This window comes from Mandrillus leucophaeus, unplaced genomic scaffold, assembly GCF_000951045.1.
Source record: "Mandrillus leucophaeus isolate KB7577 unplaced genomic scaffold, Mleu.le_1.0 Scaffold12, whole genome shotgun sequence".
In the NCBI taxonomy this organism is placed as follows: Eukaryota; Metazoa; Chordata; class Mammalia; order Primates; family Cercopithecidae; genus Mandrillus; species Mandrillus leucophaeus.
This window is the reverse complement of record NW_012100320.1, coordinates 6,141,560-6,148,866: the sequence shown is the minus strand read 5'-3', so window position 1 is coordinate 6,148,866 and position 7,307 is coordinate 6,141,560.

The window sequence follows — 7,307 nt, the reverse complement described above, 5'->3', positions numbered from 1 at the left end:
GAAGCGGCGCGCGGCGTGTGGCGCGTGGCGAGTCGGGGAGAGACTGGTCCTGCTCGCTCCGGAGACCCTCTTCACCCGCGCCCGCGGCGACCAGGTCACGGCCCTTTTGTTTCCTGACCCTGCTTAATGACAGCGAAGTGAAAACATCTACCAAACGAAGGGTGAAAATGATCTAGGGCTGGAGTCCGCCAAAAGCCAATTTAAGGCTTAACATTGCAGACCGTTTGTCTTTACAAAAGCTTCAAAGACTGGGCTGCAGCTCCCAGTTATCCCCACTTTGTCAAGCCATGCATCTGAATGTTCGTGGGGTTGTGTGCATCGAATCAGCAAGAGCAAGGCAAGAACTCAAGAAATAGTTATCTTTTTTTATCCCCCCCTTACAAGTCACAGGTTCAGAGGATCATCTTTCTCCCACATTAGCAAAACGTATTTGCATTTTTCAGTGAGGTTCTTTACCCCACCAGTGCCCTAAAATAGCAAACAGTTCCCTGTTCAAAAGCAATAGTAAAGAAATTCACTGAAGAGTTTAATTGCCTGGGGACAGCTGCAATAGTCGCATCATCGTCTCTTATTAAACTGTTGCAGAAATATTCAGTCTAGCCCGTGTATTTTCAACTAAATAGCACTGCTTACGCAGTTGGTGATATCACGGAAGTAGCAATAAACCTTGGTTATCTTTTTGTTTGTTTGTTTTTGAGAGTCTCGCTCCGTCGCCCAGGCTGGAGTGCAATGGCGCGACCTCTGCTCACCACAACCTCCGCCTCCCGGATTCAAGCGATTCCCCTGCCGTCCCCCGCGCCCCGGTAACTGGGACTACAGGCGGGCGCCATCGTGCCCGCTCATTTTTGTATTTTCAGTAGAGACTGGGTTTCACTTTGTTGGCCAGGCTGGTCTCAAACTCCTGACCCACCTCAGCCTCCCAAAGTGCTGAGGGATTACAGGTATGAGCCACCGCGCCTGGCCAACCTTGGTTATCTTCAAATGCGTTGTTATCTCAGATTTTAAAGTGCATAGTCTTGTAGAATTATGATGCCTCTACAGAGGTTTGTTTACAAATTGTAACGTGTAGGTTCGTCCTTTATCTCTTTCTTATGAAGGTGCACGAATTGGCTCTACTTTTTGGGGTTGAATTTTGTATAAACTCGGTTGAGGAGGCGTGTCAGTTTCCCTTCTAACAGTAAGGTGCTTGATTAATGTGAGAAAAAAATTAATGTTGGTCATTTTCAGTTACAATACCAAAATTTTTCTGCATACTTTACTCTGAGTTACTTTTATATTTAATTTGAAAGTCCATTGTAGGAGATAAATTATCACTTTTTAAGTTACTGTAAATTAATATCTTAGGTAGAAATTCATTTAGTCAGATCCTTCAGATATTCTAGGAATTGCCCCTTTTCACCAGCACTTCACTTTTGTGAAAAATAAACTGTTCATCAAAAGTCCTCATGTACTTTTATTAAAAGTTCATTTCCTATTATTTTAGAAAATAGACCATGAAACTAGAGATTTTCTATGAATCTGTGATTTGTTAAAATGTCTCTTTTATTCGAAGTACCATGGGGAAAACCAACTCAATTTGCCAAATTTGCATACATATTCTGAAGCTTTTCCTACGATAATGGCAAACTCATATTTCTTTCCCCATATTTGCAGAGCCAGTATAATTACACGTCAGCTCTTCGTAGCCTTTATATAGTAAGAAATCTTAACTTTGATGATTTGAGCAAGGATTTTCCAGAAAGTTCTAACTCTCATTGCGAGAAGCATCATAATCACTGATAATACAAGACCATTCCATTTGGTATCATAAATGACAAAATATAACTTTTTGATCTTTACCAAAATGAATAAACTACTGTCTAAATTTAAGGAATATTTAGTATTTGACATGGAAGTTGTATGTGATCTTAAGACGTTTGCATTTAGTAGTTTTTTTCTTTTTTTTAAATTTTTTGTTTTTTTTTTTTGAGGCGAAGTCTCACTGTGTCACCCAGACTGGAGTGCACTTGCGCAATCTCGGCTCACTGCAACCTCCATCTCCCAGGTTCAAGCAATTCTCCTGCCTCAGCCTCCCAAGTAGCTGGGACTATAGGCACGCGCCACCATGCCCAGCTAATTGTTGTACTTTTAGTAGAGACGAGGTTTCACCACGTTGGCCAGGCTGGTCTCGAACTCCTGACCTCAAGTGATCCACCCCTTGGCCCCCTAAAGTGCTAAGATTACAGGCATGAGCCACCGCACCCAGCCTTTTTTCTTTTTAAATGATACAAATCAAGATAGTCACTCAGGTACTGGCTGAGATAGTTTACTAGCCATTAAGCAAACTTACTGTAAAAAAAAAAAAAAAAAACCTGTGCTTACTTGTAGTGTTCCTACTTGAGGGATCACTAAGTGTGATAGAAAATCCCTCCCCTCATGAAGTTATATTCTGATGGGGAACACAGTCAAACGAGTAAAATATATGTTAGATAGTAGTAAATGCTAAGAGAAAAATAAAATCAGAAGGGAAAATGGTAAAACAGTGAGTGCACCAGTGTGATAACACTTAAGAATATGAAAACTGGCCTATATTGGCTTCTGTTAGCTGGCAAATTTAACTGAAAATAGACACATTACTGAAAAGTTAGATGTCTAGTGATTTTTTTTAATTGTGATAAAATACACATAAAATTTACCGTTGTACTCATTTTGAAGTGTACAGATCAGTAATGTTACATACATTTACCCTGTTATGCAGCCAATCTCCAGATTTTCATCTTGCAAAACTGAAGCTCTATATTATTAAACAACTGTCCACTTCCCCTTCCCTCCAGCCCCTGGCAACCACCAATCAACTTTCTATTTCTATGAATTTGACTACTCTGGATACCTCATATAAATAGAATCATACGGTGTCTGCCTTCTTGTGACTGGCTTATTTCGCTTAGTATAATGCCTTCAAGGTCCATCCATGTTGTAACATGTGTCAGCATTTCCTTTTTCTTTTTGTATTTTTAGTAGAGACAGGATTTCGCCATGTTGGCCAGACTGGTCTCGAACTCCTGACCTCAGGTGATCCGCCCACCTTGGCCTCCCACAGGCGTGAGCCACCACCCCTGGCCATTTCGTTCCTTTTTAAAGCTGAACAAAATTCTTTTGTGTGTATATAACACATTGTGTTCATCCATTCATCTATCAATGAACATTTAAGTTGTTTCCACCTTTTGGCTATTGTGAATAAAGCTGATATGAACATGGGGGTACAAATATCTGTTCCTGTCTCTGCTTTTGACTTTTTGGGATGTATACTCAAAAGTGGAATTGCTGGATCATATTTTCTATGTTTAATTTTTTGAGGAATCACCATGCGGTTTTCCATAGTGGCTGTACCATTTTACATTCTCACCAAAAGTGCATTAAGGATTCCAATTTCTCCACATTTTCACCACCACTTATTTTCTGTATTTCTGTTATTTTCTGTATTTGTTTATAGTAGCTATCCTGTTGGCTATAATGTGATATCTCACTGTGGTTTTAATTTGTATTTCTCTAATGATTAGTGACGTTGAACATCTTTACCTAGTCTTGTTGCTCATTTGTATATCTTCTTTGGAGAAATACCTATTGAAGTTTTTTGCCCATTTTATGTGTTTATTTATTTATTTATTTTTGAGACAGAGTCTTGCTCTGTCTCCCAAGCTGGAGTACAGTGGCGCGATCTCAGCTCACTGCAACATCCGCCTCCCAGGTTCAAGGGATTCTCCTGGCTCAGCCTCTCAAGTAACTGGGACTACAGGTGTGCGCTACCACACCCAGCTAATTTTTGTATTTTTAGTAAAGACAAGGTTTCACCATGTTGGCCAGGCTGGTCTCGAACTCCTAACCTCAGGCGATCCGCCCACCTCGGCCTGCCAAAGTGCTGGGATTACAGGCATGAACCACCACACCTGGCCTTTTTTTTTGCCCATTTTAATAGGGTTATTTTGTTGTTGTGATTTATTTTTTTAAGGAGGAAAATTACATTTTGCTGTTATAAATTCAAAGAAGTTTTCTTTCATCTCTTATTACCTTGATCCCAATATCGAATCCTTAACCCAGAATCTGAGCCTTTCTCACCACCTTCACTGCTACTACCCGAGTCCAAACTATTCTTTCATCTTCTGTTTTCACCCTTGCCCCTACTACCAGCAGTATTATCTACCCAGTTGCCACAGTTAGATCAGGTCACTTGTTTGACTAAAACTCTACAGACAGCTTCCTATCTTGTGCAGGAAAAAAGCCAAAATCCTTCTCTTGGCCTACAAAACTCTACACATTCTGCCCCTCATCCCATCTAAACTCTCAAACTTCATTTCCTGCTACTCTCCCTCACTCATACCAGCCTCCTCCTCACTGTGCCTTGAAAGTGTCCCACATCCCACTTCAGGGCCTTTGCATTTGCCATTTCCTCTGCTTGGATTACTCTTAACCTAGGTATCTGCATGGCTCTTCCCTCATATTCTGTAGGTCTTGACTCAAAGGTCACCTTCTTGCTGAGTGAGGCTCTCCCTTGGCACATTATCGAGATTGCAGGCCATCCTCAAACCCATAGATACAAGCATGAAGGCATGCATGATTCCTAATCCTCTTCCCTAGTTCATTTTTCTCCTGGTGCTTATCACTATTTTTTTTTTTCTTTCTGTTTTTGAGATAGGGTCTGGCTCTGTCGCCCAGGCTGGAGTGCAGTGGTGAGATCTCAGCTCAATGTAACCTCCACCACCTGGGCTCCAGCGATCCTCCCACCTCAGCCCCCTGAGTAGCTGTGACCACAGGTGTGCACCACCACGCCCAGCTATTTTTTTGTATTTTTAGTAGAGACAGGGTTTCACCATGTTGGCCAAGTTGGTCTTGAATTCCTGGGCTCAAGTGGTCTGCATGTCTCCCAAAGTGCTGGGATTACAGGCATGAACCACCACACCCTGCCCATTTATCACTATTTAACATACCACATGTTTTACTCATTTGTTTCTCACCTAGACTGTAACTTTGTGAAGGGATGAAATTGTGTGTTTTATTCACTTCCATATCCCTAGTACCTAAAGAGTATCTGGAACATAGTGGGCACTTTAATAATATTTGCTGACTGAACAGGGAGTTTTGAAAGCAGAGTAGGTTGAATAATAGGAATGCAACTTCCATTGCATCTTGCATCGCCTGCCTGCCTTGAACATCAATCACTTTCCCCCTTGCCTTTCCACCACCACCACCACCAAGATTGTGGCAATAACAATTATAGACTCCCATTAAACGGTACATTTAATTTAAAATAATGATTGCCTCCTATGTTTAAGAAATTCACCTGGCCAGGCATGGTGGCTCACACCTGTAATCCCAGCGCTTTGGGAGGGTGAGGCAGGTGGATCACAAGGTCAGGAGATGAAAACCATCCTGGCTAACATGGTAAAACCCCATCTCTACTAAGAAATTCACCTAGCTGGGCATGGTGGCTCACACCTGTAATCCCAGCACTTTGGGAATGCAAGGCAGGTGGATCACAAGGTCAGGAGATCGAAACCATCCTGGCTAACATGGTAAAACCCTGTCTCTATTAAAAATACAAAAAATTAGCCAGGTGTGGTGGCATGTGCCTATAGTCCCAGCTACTTGGGAGACTGAAGCCTGAGAATCACTTGAACCTGGGAGGTGGACATTGCAGTAAGCCAAAATCATGCCACTGCACTCCAGCCTGGGCAACAGAGCAAGCCTCCATCTCAAAAAAAAAAAAAAAGAAAGAAAGAAATTCACCTGTCTCCTTCAGCACCCAGTATGGGCCCTTGCAGGTAACACTCCAATATATGTTGATTAATTTTGATTTAAAAGAATACAGTCCAGATGCAGTGACTCACACCTGTAATCCCAGCACTTTGGGAGGCCAAGGCACCGATCGCTTAAGCCTAGAAGTTCGAGACCAGCCTGGGCAACATGGTGAAACCCTGTCTCTACAAAAAATACAAAAATTAGCCAGGCATGGTGGCACATGCCTGTAGTCCCAGCTACTCAGGAGGCTGAGGTGGGAGGACTGCCTGAGCCTGGGAGGTCGAGGTTACAGTGAGCTATGATTGCACCATTGCACTCCAGCTTGGGTGACAGAGTGACACCCTGTCTCAAAAAAAAAAAAGTTGCCTTTCTACACACCAGCAATGTCTTTGAAATTTTGATTGAAAAAATAATGTATAATAGCAACAATAAAACAATAAACATAATTATTCTCATGTTGCTTCATATCTATTAATTTTGAGACAGAGTCTCTGTCACCCAAGCTGGAATGCAGTGGCACACTCTCCGCTCACTGCAATCTCCAGCTCCCACATTCAAGTGATTCTCGTGCCTCAGCCTCCTGAGTGGCTGGGATTACAGGCGTGCACCATTATGCCTGGCTAATTTTTGTACTTTTAGTAGCGATGGGTTTTTACCATATTGGCCAGGCTGGTCTCGAACTCCTGACTTCAAGTGATTCGCCTGCCTCGGCCTCCCAAAGTCCTGGGATCACAGAGGTAAGCCACTGCCCCCAGCCCTTTTAATTTTTTTTAAAGACTATGAAGAGACAGACAAAAAATGAATACAAACTCCCAAAAGTGTAACAGGAGAGTTGCAGTCTTCTGTTTTATCAGGAATGGAAATGAACAATACACTCACACAGAGGCAGAAATTACAGTTCCACAGGTCATTCATGGACCACCACTATATGCCAAGCACTGTGGATTTTAAACACTCTAAAATGAACTAATTTATTAACTTGAAATTTTATTAGACATAATTTCTACATAACACATTTTTTCAGTAGAGTAGACCGGTGTTCCTACAAATCATTTAAACTTTATTTTTTCTCTCTTCTCATTGTTTAAACTTATCTATATTACTTTCTTTATATGTAGTTGTAATCATAATAACAGAGCACTTCCGCATCCATTGTCTGACAAAATTATCTTGTGCATCTTACGACAAGTGTAGAGTAGAGGCTGAGAATGTGGACTCTGTAGACACATGGGAAGAACACTTACCATGTGTGGCCTTGGGCAAGACCCTTTGTTTCCACAACTGAAAAATAAACATAAAAACAGTACCTAATTCATGGGGTTGTTATGAGAGGATTAAGTGAGTCAATATGTGCCAAGTCCTTAGATGAGGACCTGGCAAAGGTAAATGCTATGTAAGTGTTAGATGCATTTCTTATTGTATACATGAAGACATAAAAGGCCGGGCGCGGTGGCTCAAGCCTGTAATCCCAGCACTTTGGGAGGCCGAGACGGGCGGATCACGAGGTCAGGAGATCGAGACCATCCTGGCTA